This window comes from Stenella coeruleoalba, assembly GCF_951394435.1.
Source record: "Stenella coeruleoalba genome assembly, chromosome: 16".
NCBI lineage: Eukaryota > Metazoa > Chordata > Mammalia > Artiodactyla > Delphinidae > Stenella > Stenella coeruleoalba.
In genome coordinates, this window is record NC_137162.1 from 58,105,219 (window position 1) to 58,123,412 (window position 18,194).

At 39.1% G+C, this 18,194-nt stretch overlaps 1 protein-coding gene across 2 annotated transcripts in view; it reads right to left on the reverse strand.

Annotated features, from left to right (window-relative positions):
• Window positions 1–4,812: 4,812 nt before the first annotated feature.
• The window catches only part of ADK (adenosine kinase), a 502,280-nt gene continuing 488,898 nt past the window's right edge, over window positions 4,813–18,194 (reverse strand). The window contains exons 11-13 of one of the 2 annotated variants that reach the window (XR_013824279.1): window positions 14,491–14,592; window positions 5,387–5,681; window positions 4,814–5,286 (exon numbers count right to left, since the gene is read on the reverse strand). The gene's annotated coding sequence lies outside the window, so the exon portion shown is untranslated. Of the gene's footprint in view, window positions 5,682–14,490; window positions 14,593–18,194 lie in introns of both variants that reach the window. The other variant, XR_013824278.1, reaches the window with a different exon arrangement.

The following is an 18,194-nucleotide window of genomic DNA, read 5'->3' on the forward strand; positions in this document are numbered from 1 at the left end:
TGCTCCGAGGCATGTGGGATCTTCCCAGACCAGGGATCGAACCTGGGTCCCCTGCACTGGCAGGCAGATTCTTAACCACTGTGCCACCAGGGAAGCCCTCTTCTCTTGTTTTCTTTTTCTTTTCTTTTTTGTGGTAAGAATACTTAAAATCTACCCTCTTAGAAATTTCAAGTATAAAATACAGTATTGTTAACTACAGTCACATTGTTTTACCTGTATTTATCTTCTTTTATGTACCTTGGTAAAATCTACCTCTTTCTTTCAGGTAGATCTTCACACATTTTAAGTTTATTTATTTATTCTATTATTATTATTTTTTAAGTTATAATTTTCTTTGGCTGCATTGGGTCTTCGTTGCTGCATGGGGGCTTTCTCTAGTTGCAGCGAGCAGGGGCTACTCTTCATTGCACTATGTGGGCTTCTCATTGTGGTGGCTTCTCTTGCTGCGGTGCATGGGCTCTAGGCGTGCGGGCTTCAGTAGTTGTGGCATGCGGGCTCAGTAGTTGCAGCTCGCGGGCTCTAGAGCGCAGGCTCAGTAGTTGTGATGCACGGGCTAAGTTACTCCACAGCATGTGGGAACTTCCCAGACCAGGGCTCAAACCTGTGTCCCCTGCATTGGCTGGCGGATTCTTAACCACTGTGCCACCAGGGAAGCCCTAAGTTTATTTATTTATTTATTTATTTTTTCTAAGTTTATTTTTAAACTTTACATTAAGTACTCATTTCTGGTGATATATATACACGTACATACATATACACACACAAATATATATACACACGTATATACAGGCATACCTTGGAGATACTGTACATTTAGTTCCAGACCACTGCAATAAAGTCACAATAAAGTGACTCACACGAACTATTTTGTTTTTTCCAGTGCATATAAAAGTTATGTTTACATCATACTATAGTCTATTAAGTGTACAATAGCATCATATATAAAAATGTACATACCTTAATTAAAAACCTTATTGTTAAAAAATGCTAAATCATCTGATCCTTGATCATCTGATCCTTTTGGCTGGTGGAGGGTCTTGCCTTGATGCTGATGGCTGCTGATTAATGAGGGTGGTGGTTGCTCAAGGTTGGGGTGACTGTGGCAATTTCTTAAAATAAGACAGAAATGAAGTCTGCCACATCAATGGACTCTTCCTTTCATGAATAATTTTTCTATAGCATGTGATGCTGTTTTATAGCATTTTACCCACAGCAGAATTTCTTTCAAAATTGGAGTCAATCCTCTCAAACCCTGCTGCTGCTTTATCAAATAAGTTTATGTAATATTCTAAATCCTTTATTGTCACTTCAAGTTTTATCCATTGAAGTTTTATCATGAGGTTGCAGCCATTCAGTCACATCTTTAGGCTCTACTTCTAATTCTAGTTCTCTTACTATTTCCATCTGCAGTTACTTCCTTTACTGAAGTCTTGAACCCTTCAAAGTCATCCATAAGGGTTGGAACCAACTTCTTTGAAACTCCTGTTAATGCTAATATTTTGACCTCTTCGCATGAACCATGAATGTTCTTAATGGCATCTGAAATGGTGAATCCTTTTCAGGGTTTTCAATTGAATTTGCCCAGATCCATCAGAGGAATCACAATCTATGGCACCTATAGCCTTACAAAATGTATTTCTTAAATAATAAGACTTGAAAGTCAAAATTACCCTGTGATCCAAGGACTGCAAAATGGATGTTGTGTTAGCAGTCATGAAAACAACACTAATCTCTTTGTACATCTCCATTAGAGCTCTTGGGTGACCAGGTGCATTGTCAGTGAGCAGCAACACTGTGAAAGGAATCTTTTTTTTTCTGAGAAGTAGGTCTCAACAGTGGACTTAAAATATTCAGTAAACCATGTTGTATACAGATGTGCTGTCATCCAGGCTTTGTTTTCCACTTACAGAGCACAGGTAGAGTAGACTTAGCATCATTCCTCAAGGGCCCTAGGATTTTCAGAATGGTAAATGAGAATTGGCTTCAACTTAAAGACACCAGCTGCATTAGCTCGTAAGAAGACAGTCAGCCTGTCCTTTGAAGTTTGAAGCCAAGCATTGCTTTCTCCTCTCTAGCTATGAAAGTCCTAGATGGCATTTTCTTCCAATAGAAGGCTGTTTCACCTACATGGAAAATCTGGTGTAGCCACCTTCATGAATTGTCTTAGTTATATCTTCTGGCTAACTTGCTGCAGCTTCTACATCAGCACTTGCTGCTTCACCTTGCACTTCTATGTGATGGAGACAGCTTCTTTCCTCAAACCTCATGAACCAACCTCTCCTAACTTCAAACTTCTCTTCTGCAGCTTCTTCATCTCTCTCAGCCTCCAGAGGATTGAAGAGAGTTAGAGTCTCACTCTGGATTGGGCTTTGGCTTAAGAGAATGTTGTGTCTGGTTTGATCTTCTATGCAGACTCCTAAAACGTTCTCCATATCAGCAAGAGGCTGTTTTTCTTTCTTATCATTTGTGTGTTTTCTGGAGTAGCACTTTTAATTTCCTTCAAGAACTTTTCCTCTGCATTCACAACTTGGCTGTTTGGCTCAAGAGGCCTAGCTTTCAGCCTGTCTCAGCTTTCGACATGCCTTCCTCACTAAGCTTAATCATTTCTACCTTTGATTTAAAGTGAGAGACATATGACTCTTCCCTTCGCTTGAACAGTTAAGAGGCCATTGTAGAGTTAGTACTGGCCTAATTTCAATACTGTTGTGTCTCAGGGAATAGGGAGGCCCAAGGAGAGGGAGAGAGATGGGGGAACAGCCAATTGGTGGAGCAGTCAGAACACACACAACATTTATTAATGAAGTTCAGCATCATACATGGGTGTGGTTTGTAGCACCCCTAAACAATTACAATAGTAATATTAAAGATCATTGATAACAGATCACCGTAACAAACTTAATAATAATGAAAAATTTTGAGATATTGCAAGAATCACCAAAACGTGGCACAGAGACACAAAGTGAGCAAATGCTGTTAGAAAAATGGCGTCGACAGACTTGCTTGACACAGGGTTGCCATAAACCTTCAATTTGTAAAAAAAATACCATATCTGCAAAGCACAATAAATCAAAGTGCAATAAAACGAGGCATACTTGTATACATTTTTATGTACTTATATAAAATTGCTGTAATTGTTACTTTAATGGGAGCTTCTTCTCACTTTATTTTCCAATGGATTATTGACAGTGAATATTCATTTAGTCATTCAGCAAATACTTATTGTCCACTGTGTGCCAGGCACTGTGCTAAACGGCAGGACTATGCTAGTACAAAATAGACATCATCTGTGTATAGTATTTATAAATTGTAAAGTTTTGATTACCCTTGCATTTCTGGGCCAAGCCCTGCTTGGTAATGGAATGTTATTATTTTAATATATTGTACTAGTGGATTAGATTTGATAGTATTCCGCTTTGGATGCATGTTTATAAATTCCATATAAGTTGCTTAAGTGAGACTAGTCTGATTTGGATTGCATGTATGTGTGCATGTGTGTATGTTAGCTTCAAAATAAACTGAAAACCTTGCCATTATTTCTATAGTTTATATAGCGCTGGAATTAAGTGTTTCATCCTTATTCCTTGACAATCACATTAAATCATAAAGTTCAAACTAGAAGACTAAAACTGAGAAAAGGCCCTGGGTTTCTTGAATCTCACACCTTTGAAAGAATTTATGGAATTGGGACAGAATAGAGATTTGAAAACAATAAGCCAGATGACAAGAAATGTGTTTCTTCATGCAGTGGAGCAACTAAGTCCGTGTGCCACAGCTACTGAGCCTGCGCTCTAGAGCCTGCGAGCCACAACTACTGAAGCCCATGCACCTAGAGCCTGTGCTCCACAACAAGAGAAGCCACTGCACTGAGAAGCCTGCGCACCACAACAAAGAGTAGCCCCCGCTCGCCGCAACTAGAGAAAGCCTGCACGCAGCAACAAAGACCCAACACATCCAAAAAAGAATAAGTAAATAAAATAAATTTTAAAAAAGAAAAAGAAAAGAAAAGAACTCATTAAAAGAAAAGTACTATAGGAAAAAACAATGTGTTTCTTGTTTTGGTCCTGTCCCCTCATGGGAGAACAGTGGCCTTGTATGTTCACTTCCTGAAAGGACTGGCTTTTTTTCCAGGGAGGACACCAAGTATGCCCTCATCTTAGAGCTGTTCATACTCTTGGCCAGTACAAGACTGGACTAATGCTTTGGGGCAGGTGTGACCGACTGGCTTTGTATGAGTTAAGTAGAAAACTCCAGTAATGACAAGCTGAGGGCAAAAAGCAGTAGTACCATTGTTGTTACTTTCTCAAAGAATCCCCCGACATCAGATATAAATAAGGGTCCCACTTCTTGTCTTCATTCTATGAGTCCTTCTGAATTTGTACAATGGTAGCTAAATCTATCAGGCCAGTTCCATGCCTGCTGCAGAGTTCAATATCACAGCCAACCCGTGAGCCCCAAACCCTGGTTCTGTGATACAATATAATCCTTCTCATAATGTTTTTATTTATATCTCTGAATGTGTCTTCCAATTTTTAAATTTAAGCACCTTCCCCCTTACCTTCCCTAAGAACTTTTTAAGCACATGGGGCTCCTAAACCCCCTTCCGATAGCTCTTGTATTAGTTTTCTATTGCTGTGTAACAAATTGCCAAAACATAAAACAACACCCATTTATTATCTCACTGTTCTGTAGTCAGAAGTCTGGTGGGGGGACTTCCCTGGCGGCGCAGTGGTTAAGAATCCACCTGCCAATGCAGGGGACATGGGTTCGAGCCCTGGTCTGGGAAGATCCCACATGCCGCGGAGCAAATAAGCCTGTGCGCCACAACTACTGAGCCTGTGCTCTAGAGCCCGTGAGCCACAACTACTGGGCCCGTGTGCCACAACTACTGAAGCCTGCACGCCTAGAGCCTGTGCTCTGCAACAAGAGAAGCCACCGCAATGAGAAGCCCATGCACTGCAACGAAGAGTAGCCCCCACTTGCTGCAACTAGAGAAAGCCCGCGCGCAGCAACTAAGACCCAATGCAGCCAAAAATAAATAAATAAATAAATAAATAAATAAATAAATAAATAAATAAATAAATAAATAAATAAATAAATAGGGCTTCCCTGGTGGCGCAGTGGTTGAGAGTCTGCCTGCCCATGCAGGGGACATGGGTTCGCGCCCCGGTCCGGGAAGATCCCACATGCCACGAAGCGGCTGGGCCCGTGAGCCATGGCCGCTGAGCCTGCGCGTCTGGAGCCTGTGCTCCGCAACGGGAGAGGCCACAACAGTGAGAGGCCCGCGTACTGGAAAAAAATTAAAAAAAAAAAAATTATTAAAATAAATATAAATAAATACATAAATTTATTTAAAAAAAATGTCTGGTGGGCTTGGCAAGGTACTCACCTTCAGATCTCAAAATGTCAAAATCAAGATGTGAGCAGGGCTTTATTCCTTTCTGGAGACTCTGGGAAAGAATCCACTTATACGTTCACCTTTGCTGTTAGTGAAATACAGTTCCTTGTGGTTGTATGGCTGAGGGCTAGTTTCCTGTCTGGCTGTCAGCCTGGAGCCCCTCTCAGCTCCTTAAATTTTCCTTGTTACATTGCTTCTACATCTTCAAAGCCAGCAATGATGCACTGAGTCCTCATGCTTCGAGTCTGTCTCACTTCTCTTTCTGCCTCAGCTCTCCTGCCTCCTACTGGAGAAAGTTCTCTGTTTGTAAAGGCTCATGTGATTAGACTGGGCTCACCAGATCAAATAGAATAATCTCTATTTTAAAGTTTACAACTTTAATTACATCGGCAATGTCCCTTTTGACATGTTACATAATATGCTCATAGGTTTTAGGAATTAGGGCTTAGACATTTTTGTGTGTGGGACCATTATGTTTATCAAAGCTTTCATCTCTATTTTCTATGTGGGATATTTTAGAATGATCATTTCCTTTGAAGAAGAAGTGGAAGACAGTTCCACCCCTTTGGAAAAAATAAACTACCAGCCACCATCATGCCCCAAACTCACACAGACATCATGCTTTTAGCTTATGACCTATAAAGTTGTTTGATTCTGGCATCAAACTTAGTAAAATTCGTTTGGTGGATTTCGGATTTGATATAGCCGAATACTGACACACCATTAGGTGGCACTTGATTAGAAAACTTGCTTCTGTCTGAGTTTTTCCAAGGTAGCAATCTGCAAGATGGAAAGGAAACCCTGATGTAGATGCGGGGTGGGGGGTGGGGGGTGCGGGTAGAGTTGGGGAAAGCATCCTTAGCGATTACAGAAAAATCCTTAAAAACTATCCAAAACTTGAATGTAATTTGTATATTCAAGCCGATTTTAGAGAATTTAATTATTGCTTAGCAAATGTAAATGGAGTATTTAAAATCTTTTACACATGATAGTTTTAAAAAATCCTGGGGTCAAAAAATTACCTCTAATATATTTTTATTGCCTGCAGCATTTGTCCTATGTTAACAATGAGCAAATATTTGTAGAACACTTAACATATGCAGGGAAGGCGCATAATGAGCACCACTATGTCCTCCTATTTACCTTTGGCCCATATTTTGCACCAAGCTGTGTTTCTCTGAAACAGCACTGTCCAACAGAAATAGAATGCCAGCCATATATGTAATTTTTCACAGTTTTTTTGAGATATAATTTACATACCATAAAGTTCACATGTTAAAGCATATGATTCAATGTTTTTTTAGTATATTTATAGAGTTGTGCAATCATGTAATCTAATTTTAGAAGTTTTCATCATCCCCAACAGAAAACTTGTACCCATAAGCAGTCACTTCCCATTCTCCCCTACACTTAGGCCTAGTCCACTGCTCATCTACTTTCAATCTCTATAGAATTTCCTATTCTGGACTTTCTGTATCAATGGGGTCATATAATATGTGGTGTTCTGTGATGGCTCTTTCACTTAGCATAAATATTTTGAGGTTCATTCATGTCGTAGCATCTATCAGTATTTGATTCCTTTTTATGGCCGAATAATATTCCATCGTATGGATATAGCATATTTGTTTATCCATTGATCAGTTGATGGACATCTGAGTTGCTTCTGATTTTTGGCTATTTTGAATAATGCTGCTCTGGAGCATTCTTTGTGTGGAACGTGTTTTTATTTCTTTTGGACAGTTATGTAGAAGTGAAATTGCTGGGTTAGACGATAACTTCACGTTTAGCTTTTTTTTTTTTTTTTTTTTTTTGCGGTACGCGGGTCTCTCACTGTTGTGGCCTCTCCCGTTGCAGAGCACAGGCTCTGGACGCACAGGCTCAGCGGCCACGGCTCACGGGCCCAGCCGCTCTGTGGCATGTGGGATCTTCCCGGACTGGGGCACGAACCCATGTTCCCTGCATCGGCAGGCGGACTCTCAACCACTGCGCCACCAGGGAAGCTCCACGTTTAGCTTTTTGAGCAACTGCCTGACTGTCAAAAATGGCTGTACCATTTTATAGTATCAACATATATGTAATTTAAAAAATAGCTTTATTGGGGTATAACTGATTTACAATGAAATGTACCTATGTACCTATATGAAGTATTTAATTTGATAAGTTTTGACATATATATATATACCTGTAAAGCCATAACAACAATCAATATAATGATCATATCCATCACTACAAAATTTCCCTCATGCCTTTTTGAAATCCATTCTTCCCATCCCTCCCCACTCCATTACCCTATTATTCCCAAGCAAACACTGATCTGATTTCTGTCACTATGGTTTAGTTTGCATTTTATAGAATTTTACATAAATGGAATCACACAACATGTACTCCTTTTTGTCTGGCTTTTTTCAGTGAGCATACTTATTTTAAGATTCATCCATGTTGAACAGATCAATAATTTATTTATTTTTGTTGACGAGTAGTACTTATAGATATATATAAATTTGTTCATTCATTCACCTATTGATGGATATTTGGGTTGTTTCTAGTTTAGGGCTATTACAAATAAAGCTGCTATGAACATTCATGTACAAGTCTTTATATGGACATACTCTTGCATTTTGGCAGGGTAAATATCTGAATGGAGAGTCTGGATTATGTGGTAGGTATATATCCTACATTTTACGAAACTTCTAAACTCCTTTCCAAAGTGGTTGCACCATTCTTTTGCAGTACGCGGGCCTCTCACCGCTGCGGCCTCTCCCGTTGCGGAGCACAGGCTCCGGACGCGCAGGCTCAGCGGCCATGGCTCACGGGCCAAGCCGCTCCAGGGCATGTGGGATCTTCCTGGACCGGGGCACGAACCCGTGTCCCCTGCATCGGCAGGCGGACTCTCAACCACTGCACCACCAGGGAAGCCCTGATTGCACCATTTTATATTCCAACCAGCTGTGTATGAGAGTCCCAGTTCCTCCACATCTTCACGTATACTTGATATGGTCAGTTTTAAAAATTCTGTTGATTCTAGGGGCTTCCCTGGTGGCGCAGTGGTTAAGAATCCGCCTGCCAACGCAGGGAACATGGGTCCGAGCCCTGGTCCGGGAAGATCCCACATGCCACAGAGCAACTAAGCCCGTGTGCCACAACTACTGAGCTTGTGCTCTAGAGGCCGTGAACCACAACTACTCAGCCTGTGTGCCACAACTACTGAAGTCCGTGCATCTAGGGCCTGTGGTCTGCAACAAGAGAAGGCACCACAATGAGAAGCCTGTGCACCGCAACAAAGAGTAGCTCCCGCTTGCGGCAACTAGAGAAAGCCTGCGTGCAGCAACGAAGACCCAACACAGCCAAAAATAAATAAATTAAAAAAAAAAATTCTATTGATTCTAATAGGTGTAAAGAGGTATCTATTTCTGATTTTAATTTGCATTCTCTTAATTACCAGTGATGCTGAGCATCTTTTCATGTGCTTATTTGATGAAGTGCGTGTTCAGATATTTCTCTATTTATAAAAATGGCTTTTTTATTGAGCATAACAAAGAGCTTGTTATATATTCTTGATGCAAGTCCTTTATCAGATATGTGTTTTGAAAATATATTTTTCCATTCTGGGGCTTATCTTTTCATTCTCTTAACAGTGTCCTTTGAAGAGCAGAGCTTTTTAATTTTTTTTTTAATATTTTGGCTGTGCAGCTTGTGGGATTTCCGTTCTCTAACCAGGGATCGTATATGGGCTATGGCAGTGACAGCATCAAATCTTAACCACTAGGCCACCAGGGAACTCCCAGAACTTTTAATTTTGATAAAGTCCAAATTATTGATTTTCCTTTTGGGGATTATGCTTATGGTGTCGTACCTAAATTTTTTTCTTTGTATAATTGACCACAACGATTTTCTCCTGTTTCTTTTGTAGAAGTTTCATAGTTTTAGGCTTTATATATAGGTAAATGGCAAATTTTGAGATAATTTTTGTGTACGAGATATGTAAGATATAGATTGTGAGATATGGATTGAAGGTTTTTTAATTTTTCTTTTTTGGTTTGTTTGTTTGGTTTTTTGGCATAGGACTATCTATGGTGCTACTTATTCCAGCCGCATTTGTTGAAAAAACCTATTCTTTCTCCACCAAATTGCTTTTGGACTTTTAACAAAAGTCTGTTGCCATAGAAATAAAATTTCAGAAATAAACATGTACAATTATCATCATTTGCTTTTTGACAAGGGTTACAAGATAATTTACTATTTGTTGAGAGAATAATCTTCTCAACAAATAGTGCTGCAACAACTGGATGTTCATATATAAAGAATGAAGGTGAAGCCCCTACCTCACACCATACACAGAAATTAACTCAAAATAACTCATAGACCTAAATGTAAGAGCTAAAACTAAAAAAAGTTTATAAGAAAATGAAAAGTAAATATTTGTGACCTTGGGTTAGGCAATAATTTCTTAGGTATGACACCAAAAGCACAAGTGACAAAAGAAAAAAATAGATAAGTTGGGCTACATCAAAATTAGAATCTTCTGGGAATTCCCTGGCAGTCCAGTGGTTAGGACTCCAAGTTTCCACTGCAGGGGCCACCGGGTTTGACCCCTGGTTGGGGAACTAAGATCTGGCAAGCCATGCAACTTGGCCCCCCAAAAAATCAAAATTAGAATCTTCTGTGCTACAAATAATGCCAACAAGAAAGTGAAAAGACAACCTACAGAATGGAAGAAAAAATGTGCAGATCATATTTCTGAAAAGGAATTCCACCCAGAATATACAAAAAAAATTAACAACTTAATAACAAGACATAAGCCAATTAAAAAATGGGCTAAAGGGCTTCCCTGGTAGCATAGTGGTTAAGAATCTGCCTGCCAATGCAGGGGACACGGGTTCAAGGCCTAGTCTGGGAAGATCCCACATGCTGCAGAGCAATTAAGCCCGTGTGCCACAACTACTGAGCCTGTGCTCTAGACCCCACGAGCCACAACTACTGAAGCCCGCATGCCACAACTGCTGAAGTCCATGAGCCTAGAGCCCGTGCTCTGCAACGACAAGCCACCACAATGAGAAGCCTGTGCACCACAACAACGAATAGCCCCTGCTCGCCCCAACTAGAGAAAACCCCTACTCAGAAACGAAGACCCAATGCAGCCATAAATAAATTAATTAATTAAAAAAAATGAGCTAATGATTTGAAAATATATTCATCTAAAGAAGATTTATAAATGGTTGATAACACATGAAAAGATGCTCAACATCATTAATCATTAGGGAAATGTAAATCAAAACCACAATGAGATACCACTTCACACCTACTAGGATGGCTATAATAATAAAAACAATACTGAAAAACAACAATAACCAGAAAATTAAAAATGTTGATGAGAATGTGGAGAGATTGGAAATCTCGCACATTGCTGCTGGGAATGTAAAATAGCTAAGCCACTGTGGAAAACAGTTTGGGGGTTTCTCAAAAAATTAAAAATACAATTACCAGATGATCCTGTAATTCTACTCCTAGGTATATATCCAAAGCAATTGAAAACAGGAACTCAAACACATTCTTATATGATAATAATTACTGTAGCATTATTCACAATATCCAAAAGGTAGAAAGAATTCAAGTGTTCATCAAGAGGTGAATGGGTAAACAAGAGGTGGTATAGACATATAGTGGAATAGTATTTAGCCATAAAAAGGAACGATAGCTAATATGTGCCATACCATGGATAAATTTTGAAAACATTATGCTAAGTGAAATAAACCAGAGATAAAAAGGCAAAAAATGTATGATTTCACTTGTATAAAATATCTAAAATGGGCAAATTAATTGCAAGAGAAAGTATATTAGAGGTTGCCAGGGGCTGGGAGCAAGGGGAATGGGATTTTATTGCCTAATGGGTACAGAGTTTCTGACTGGGGTCATGGAAAAGTTTTGGAAATAGATAGTGGTAATGGTTGCAAAACATTGTGAATGTAATTAATGCCACTAAATTGTATACTTAAAAGGGCATATTTTATGTTATATATATTTTACCACAATTAAAAAAAAGATATACCACTTCACTTTTATTACAACGGGTATAATAAAGACAAGCAATAACAAGTGTTGGCAGGATATGGAGAAACTGGAACCTTAATATAACGCTGGTGGGAATGTAAAAGTTTTTGGCTGTTTTGGGAAACAGTTTTGCAGGTCCTTTAAAAAGTGAAATATGTTCAATAATTACACCCCCTACATATATATCCAAGAGAAATGAAAACATATGTACACAAAAATTTGTACACAAATGTCCATGGCAGCACTATTCATAGTAGCCAAAAAGTAGGAACAACCTGGTGTCCATCAACTGATGAATGAATAAAGAAAATGTGATATATCCTCATGATACAATATTATTCAGCAATCATAAAGAATGGAGTACTGATGCATGGTATAATATAGATGGACCTTGAAAAAATTATGCAAAGTGAAAGAAGACAGCCACAGAAGATCAAATATTATATGATTCTGTTTATGCCAAATGTCCAGAATAAGCAAACCTGGAGAGACGAAAGCAGATTAGTGGTTGCTTAGGGTTAAGGGGAAGGTAGCAGGGGAAATGGGGAGTGATTGCTAAGAAGTAGAGGGTTTCTTTTTCAGTGGACAAAAATGTTCCATAGATGGGAATTCCCTGGTGGTCCAATGGTTAGGACTCTGCACTACCACTGCAGGGGGCACGGGTTCAGTCCCTGGTCAGGGAACTAAGATCCTGCATGCTGTGCTGTGTGGCCAAAACAAAACAAAAAACAAAAAAAATTTCCATAGATAGCGGGGATCACTGCATAACCCTGTGAACTTACTAAAAAACAATGAACTGTACACTTTAAATGGGTGAAGAGTATGGCTTGTAAATTATATTTATAAAGCTGTTAAAGAATCACTGGTCCGTATCCATATGGTTCTATTTCTGGACTCTGCTCCATTTATCTGTCAATCTTTATGCCAATGCCACCCTGTCTTGATTACTGTGGCTTTAGAATGCGTCTTGAATCAGGTAAAGTAAACCCTTTGACTTTGCTCTTCTTTTTCAAAGTTGTTTTGCCTATTCTAAGTCCTGTGTATTTCCATACAAATTTTAGAATCAGCTTGTCAGTTTGCATAAAAAAGAGTACTGGATTTTTTATTGTGATTGAATAGCTTCTATAGATCAACTTGGGGACAACTGATATCTTAACAGTGTTTTCTTCAACCCATGAAGGTCTATCATTTATTTTTATTTAGGTCTTCTTTAATTTCTCTCAGCAGTGTTTTCTAGTTTCCAGTGTAAAGGACTTTCACATATTTTGTCAGATTTATCCCCAAGTATTTCACATATTTTATGTTTTAGTAAGTGACATTTTATTAATTTAAAATTCTCATTTTCACTGTTAGAATACAGAAATGCAATTTTTATATATTAATCTTGTATCCTTCAACTTCGCTAAACGCACTTATTAGTTTCAGTTGCTTTTTTTCTAATTCCATTGGATTTCTACATAGGCAATTGTATTGTCTGCAAATAGACAGTTTTACTTCTCCAACCTGGCTGCTTTCTTTTTTTCTTGCCTGACACCAGAGTGGCCAGTACCTCTAATATAATATTGAACAGAAATGGGGAGAGCATATATCCTTATCTTGTTCCTGATCTTAGGGGGAAACTATTCAGTTTTTCACCATTAAATGTGACGCTAACTTAGGGTTTCCAACCTGGCTGCTTTCTTTTTTTCTTGCCTGACACCAGAGTGGCCAGTACCTCTAATATAATATTGAACAGAAATGGGGAGAGCATATATCCTTATCTTGTTCCTGATCTTAGGGGGAAACTATTCAGTTTTTCACCATTAAATGTGACGCTAACTTAGGGTTTCTGTAGATTCTCTTTTTCATGTTGAGGAAGTTCCTTTCTATTCCAAGTCTAATGAGAAGTCTGTTTGTTTGTTTGTTTTTAAATTTATTTCATTTATTTATTTTTGGCTGCGTTGGGTCTTCATTGCTGTGTGCGGGCTTTCTCTGGTTGCAGTGAGCGGGGGCTACTCTTTGTTGCGGTACGTGGGCTTCTCATTGCGGTGGCTTCTCTTGTTGCGAAGTATGGGCTGCAGGCACGTGGGATTCAGTAGTTGTGGCATGCGGGCTCAGTAGTTGTGGCTCACGGGCTCTAGAGCACAGGCTCAGTAGCTGTGGCACACGGGCTTCGCTGCTCCACGGCATGTGGGATCTTCCTGGACCAGGGCACGAACCCGTGTTCCCTGCATTGGCAGGCGGATTCTTAACCACTGTACCACCAGGAAAGTCCCCCAAGCTGCTTCAAGCTTTTGATTACTGTCCAGAGTTCTGAAAAAGTTGATTCTGACAGTTTTTGCCAGTTTTTAGGTGCACTTTTAGCGCAGAAGAATTTAGGTGTTCCTTACTCTGTTATTTTCACTGATGTCTCTCATCTAAGTTCTTAAAATCTGGTTTGCTTGCAACCCTACTCTTCCAATCAGTAGTCACATAATGCTAGTAGCTACCATGTTGGACAGTGCAGGTGTATAAGAAAATTTCTAAGCAGAGTTATTTAAAGGAATATAAATGAAAAATGAGGTCTTGGGGACTTCCCTGGTGGTCCAGTGGGTAAGACTCCATGCTCCCAAATTAGGCGCCCGGGTTTGATCCCTGGTCAGGGAACTAGATCCCACATGCATGCCGCAACTAAAAGCGTTCACATGTAGCAACTAAAAGTCCGCATGCCACAACTAAAAAGATCACACATGCCACAACAAAGATCCCGTGTGCTGCAAGTAAGTCCCAGTGCAGCCAAAATAAATAAATAAATTTTAAAAATATTTTTTAAAGAAAGAAAAATGAGGTCTTTAGTTGCTTTCTTATACCTTGCCATGAAATGATTTTCGTGGCAAGGTGAGGACACTATGAACCATAGATTGCAAATAATAATAGCTACCACTTCTTAAGCACTTTACTTAATGCCAGATAACATTTAAAGACTTACATGTATTAACACTTTTATTCTTTATAACAACCTAATGGAATAGGTATTATTGTACTTTAACAACACAGAAAGCAAAACATCAAGAAGTTAAGCAACTTACCCAAAGTCTCACAGCTAAAAACTGGTAGACCCAGGATTCAAACCTTGAAAGTCTGTTTTAAAGCTCATGCTGTTAACCACCGCTCCATGCTACTTAGTAGACCTTAAAGGAGGAATTCAGAGAAAAATTATTTTGGCCAAGGGAGGACAGGGTGGGGAGGAAACAGTACTATACAGAATATTAAAAAAAAAAAAAAGTCTAAAATACATTTACAAGAAAACAAACTCACATTTTTATTGAGGGCAATATACCTGCACCTAGCACTTTACTTGATACTTAGTAAGCAGTCAGTGAATATTTGTTGAATAACTAACTACTGCATATTTATACATTGTGCTAGGTCTTTACAAATGTCTCACTCCAAGTCATTTTAAAGAAGAGACACTGAAGCTCGGAATGATGGAATCATTTTCCCCCTCACTTGCTAGGCAGTGCAGGGATTAGACTAGAGCGCAGTCCTCAAATTCCAGGTCTCCTACACTTTAGTTTTTTCTGAGTTCAAAAAGGATCAAAGTTACAAAGGATAAAAACTTACACCAGATTACACGATCACGTTTCATTTATGTGCATGTAGATAATATGACTGGGGAGGGGGAGAGAAGATGGTCCAACTGTGGCAACCTGGGTACTCTTTTCTCTTGCTTGCTTAGGGGACAGACTTCTAAGAATGGAGCTACATAGATAGGCAGGAAGAGTTCCAGTATGGAGAATGTGAGCAGAAGTATAACCACATAGTAACAATTATAGTTGTTCTAGCAGCTAAAATCCTTGGTGACCCTGCCATCTCTAAGTAACTCACTGAGGAGATCTGGAGAAGTGAGAAAAGCCTTCCCTGAGCAAACATTTATTGAGCATGCACTATGTGGCAGTGGATAGTTCTGCTTTAGAAGAAGACATAGACACCAATAAAAATTATGATACATTATGATTGTATAAACTACAATAAAAATATGCAATGTACTTTGAGAGAAAAAAGGTTGGAGCAGCAACTAATTGCCTGAGAGGTTTAGAGAAAACTTTTTAAAGGATTTGACTTTTGAACTGGATCTTTAAACTTGAGTAGTTACAGTATGAAAAGAGGAATCCAGATGGAGGCATGAGTGTAGTTATAAGGTACGTTTGGGCTGCAGTGAAGGGTTATGAAGAGGGATGGCAGTAGGAAGGCTGTTACAGTGGTTAAGGGGTGGATGGTCAAGGAATTTAAACAGACCAGGGAATATGACTGTGTGTCTTCTTTAGCAAGGCATGCCCCATGGTGAGGGAGGATGACTAATGAAGGGGAAGAACTAGAGTTGGGCAAATTAGTTAGACACGATAAAGGTCTAAATTACACCTGAGAGAATGAGGAGGTGAGGAAGAGATTTAGGAGAGGTAGAACTGACAGAACTTGGTGATCAATTAGATAAATGGGTGAGGAAGGGAAAAGTCGGGAAGAATTACTTCTATTAATGAAGATAGAACAAGTAGGAAGAATCGACTGGGCTGGGGAGTTCAAGAGAAGTTGAGTTCTGTTTTGATAATCAACTTGTCTGCAGAATATCCCAAGGGGTTGACCCGTAGGTTTTGAGCCTAAAGCTTGAGAGGAGATCAGGGTTAGAAACAGAGATTTGGGAGTAATTAGATGATAGGTGAATTTGTGGCAGTCAAATTGGACACCTAGGAGGAGCTGATAGAGTGACAAAAAGCTTGTGGGGGTGGAGGCTCCTTGACACTGAAGAAAAGGACAGAGGTGTTCCTAAAGCAGGCTAAAAAGAGGCTGTAAAAGAGGCAATATAATGAGGAAAAAGTGGTTTTCTGAAAGTCAAGGGAGTAAGAGGTCTCAAGAGAGTGTGGTTCTCCAAGTCAGATGCTGAGAGAAGATGAGATAGGATAAGGATTGAAAACTGGCCATTAGATTTGACAATTAGGAATTTTCTGATGATCAGGAGAAGGGATGCTTCAGAGAAGGCAGAAGCAGTTTGCAGTGGGTTTAGGAGTCTGGATGGGAAGAGGTCTGGTTGGTGTTTGCAGAGGTGAATATTCCAATTGCCAGGTGGGTTAGGGGATGAGGAGAGGGTGTTCCATACTCAGAAGAGGAGACTGGAGGTTGTGGTAGCCCCAAGAAACCCTGCAGCAGCCCAGGACTGGCTAATTTTGTCATGGAATTCATGCAAAAATTACTTTGAAGTAAATTTATATGTGGTTTTGTATCATGTGGTCTTTTATCTTCTTCATGAGATGCTGCCATCAATCAAATTGAAAAGGTTTTCAATAGCCAAGACATGGAAACAATCCAAGTGCCCCATCTGTGTATTCCATACACAATGGAATATTACTCGGCCATAAAAAAGAATGAAATATTGCCATTTGTAGCAACATGGATGGACCTAGAGAATGTTATACTTAGTGAAATAAATGAGACAGAGAAAGATGAATACTATGCGATATCACTTATATGTGGAATCTAAAAAATAATACAAATGAAATCTATATACAAAACAGAAACAGACTCACAGACACAAAGCAAATTTATGGTTATCTAAGGGGAAATGTAGGGGAGGGAAAATTAGGAATATGGGATTAACAGATACCAACTACATAAAACAGATAAGCAACAAAGATTTACTGTATAGCACTGGGAATTATATTCGATATCTTGTAATAACCTAAAAAGGAAAATAATCTAAAAAAATAAAACTGACTCACTTTGCTGTACACCTGAAACTAATATAATATTGTAAATCAGCTATACTTCAATTTAAAAATTTTATTAGGTTTTCCTACTTAAGTACTTTATATTCTTCAAACATTAGGACAGATTTCAACCATACAGAAATATTGAAAATTATACAACAAACATCCAACTATTTACTACCTGTATTACCACATATATTTACTACCTAGATTCTACAATTAACATTTTGTTGTATTTGCCTTATCACTTATCTACCCATCTTACCATCCCTCTTTCCATTCATCTTATTATTTGATGCACTTCATTGCAAGTTAAAGACATCAATACACTTCATAATCTATCAATATGCATATCATTTTTTTTTTTTTTTTTTTTGTGGGATCTTCCCAGACCGGGACACGAACCCATTTCCCCTGCATAGGCAGGCGGACTCTCAACCACTGCGCCACCAGGGAAGCCCCAATATGCATATCATTAACTAGACTTCAACATTAGCTTAGTTTGTGTGTGTGTGAGATTTAAAAATCATGCAACTTAAGTGGGACATTCTCTGAGTTTTGGCAAATGCATATACCTGTGTAACCCCTATGATCACATCACCATTAGCTTAGAAAGTCCTCTCATTTCCCTTCGCAGTCAGTTTCCCTTCCCTCCTCTCCCACAAAGCAGCACTTGTTCTGGTCTTTCTCACTGTAGGTTGGTTTTACCTGTTCTAGAACTTCACATACTGGGAATCTTACAGTATGCACTCTTTCGTATTTGGCTTCTTTCACCCAGTTAAAGTGTTTTTGAGATTGATTCATGTTGTATTAGTAGTAATTTCCTTCTCTTGCTGAGTATTATTCCATCGTTTGAATATACCACACTTTATATCTTTTCTCCTGCTGTTGGACAACTACCCAGTTTCTAGCTTTTGGCAACAATGAATAAAAAGACTATAAATATTCGAATTCAAGTCTTTATGTGGACATATGCTTTCACTTCTCTTGCATAAATACCAGGAGTGGAATGGCTGGAGTCAAAGAATAGG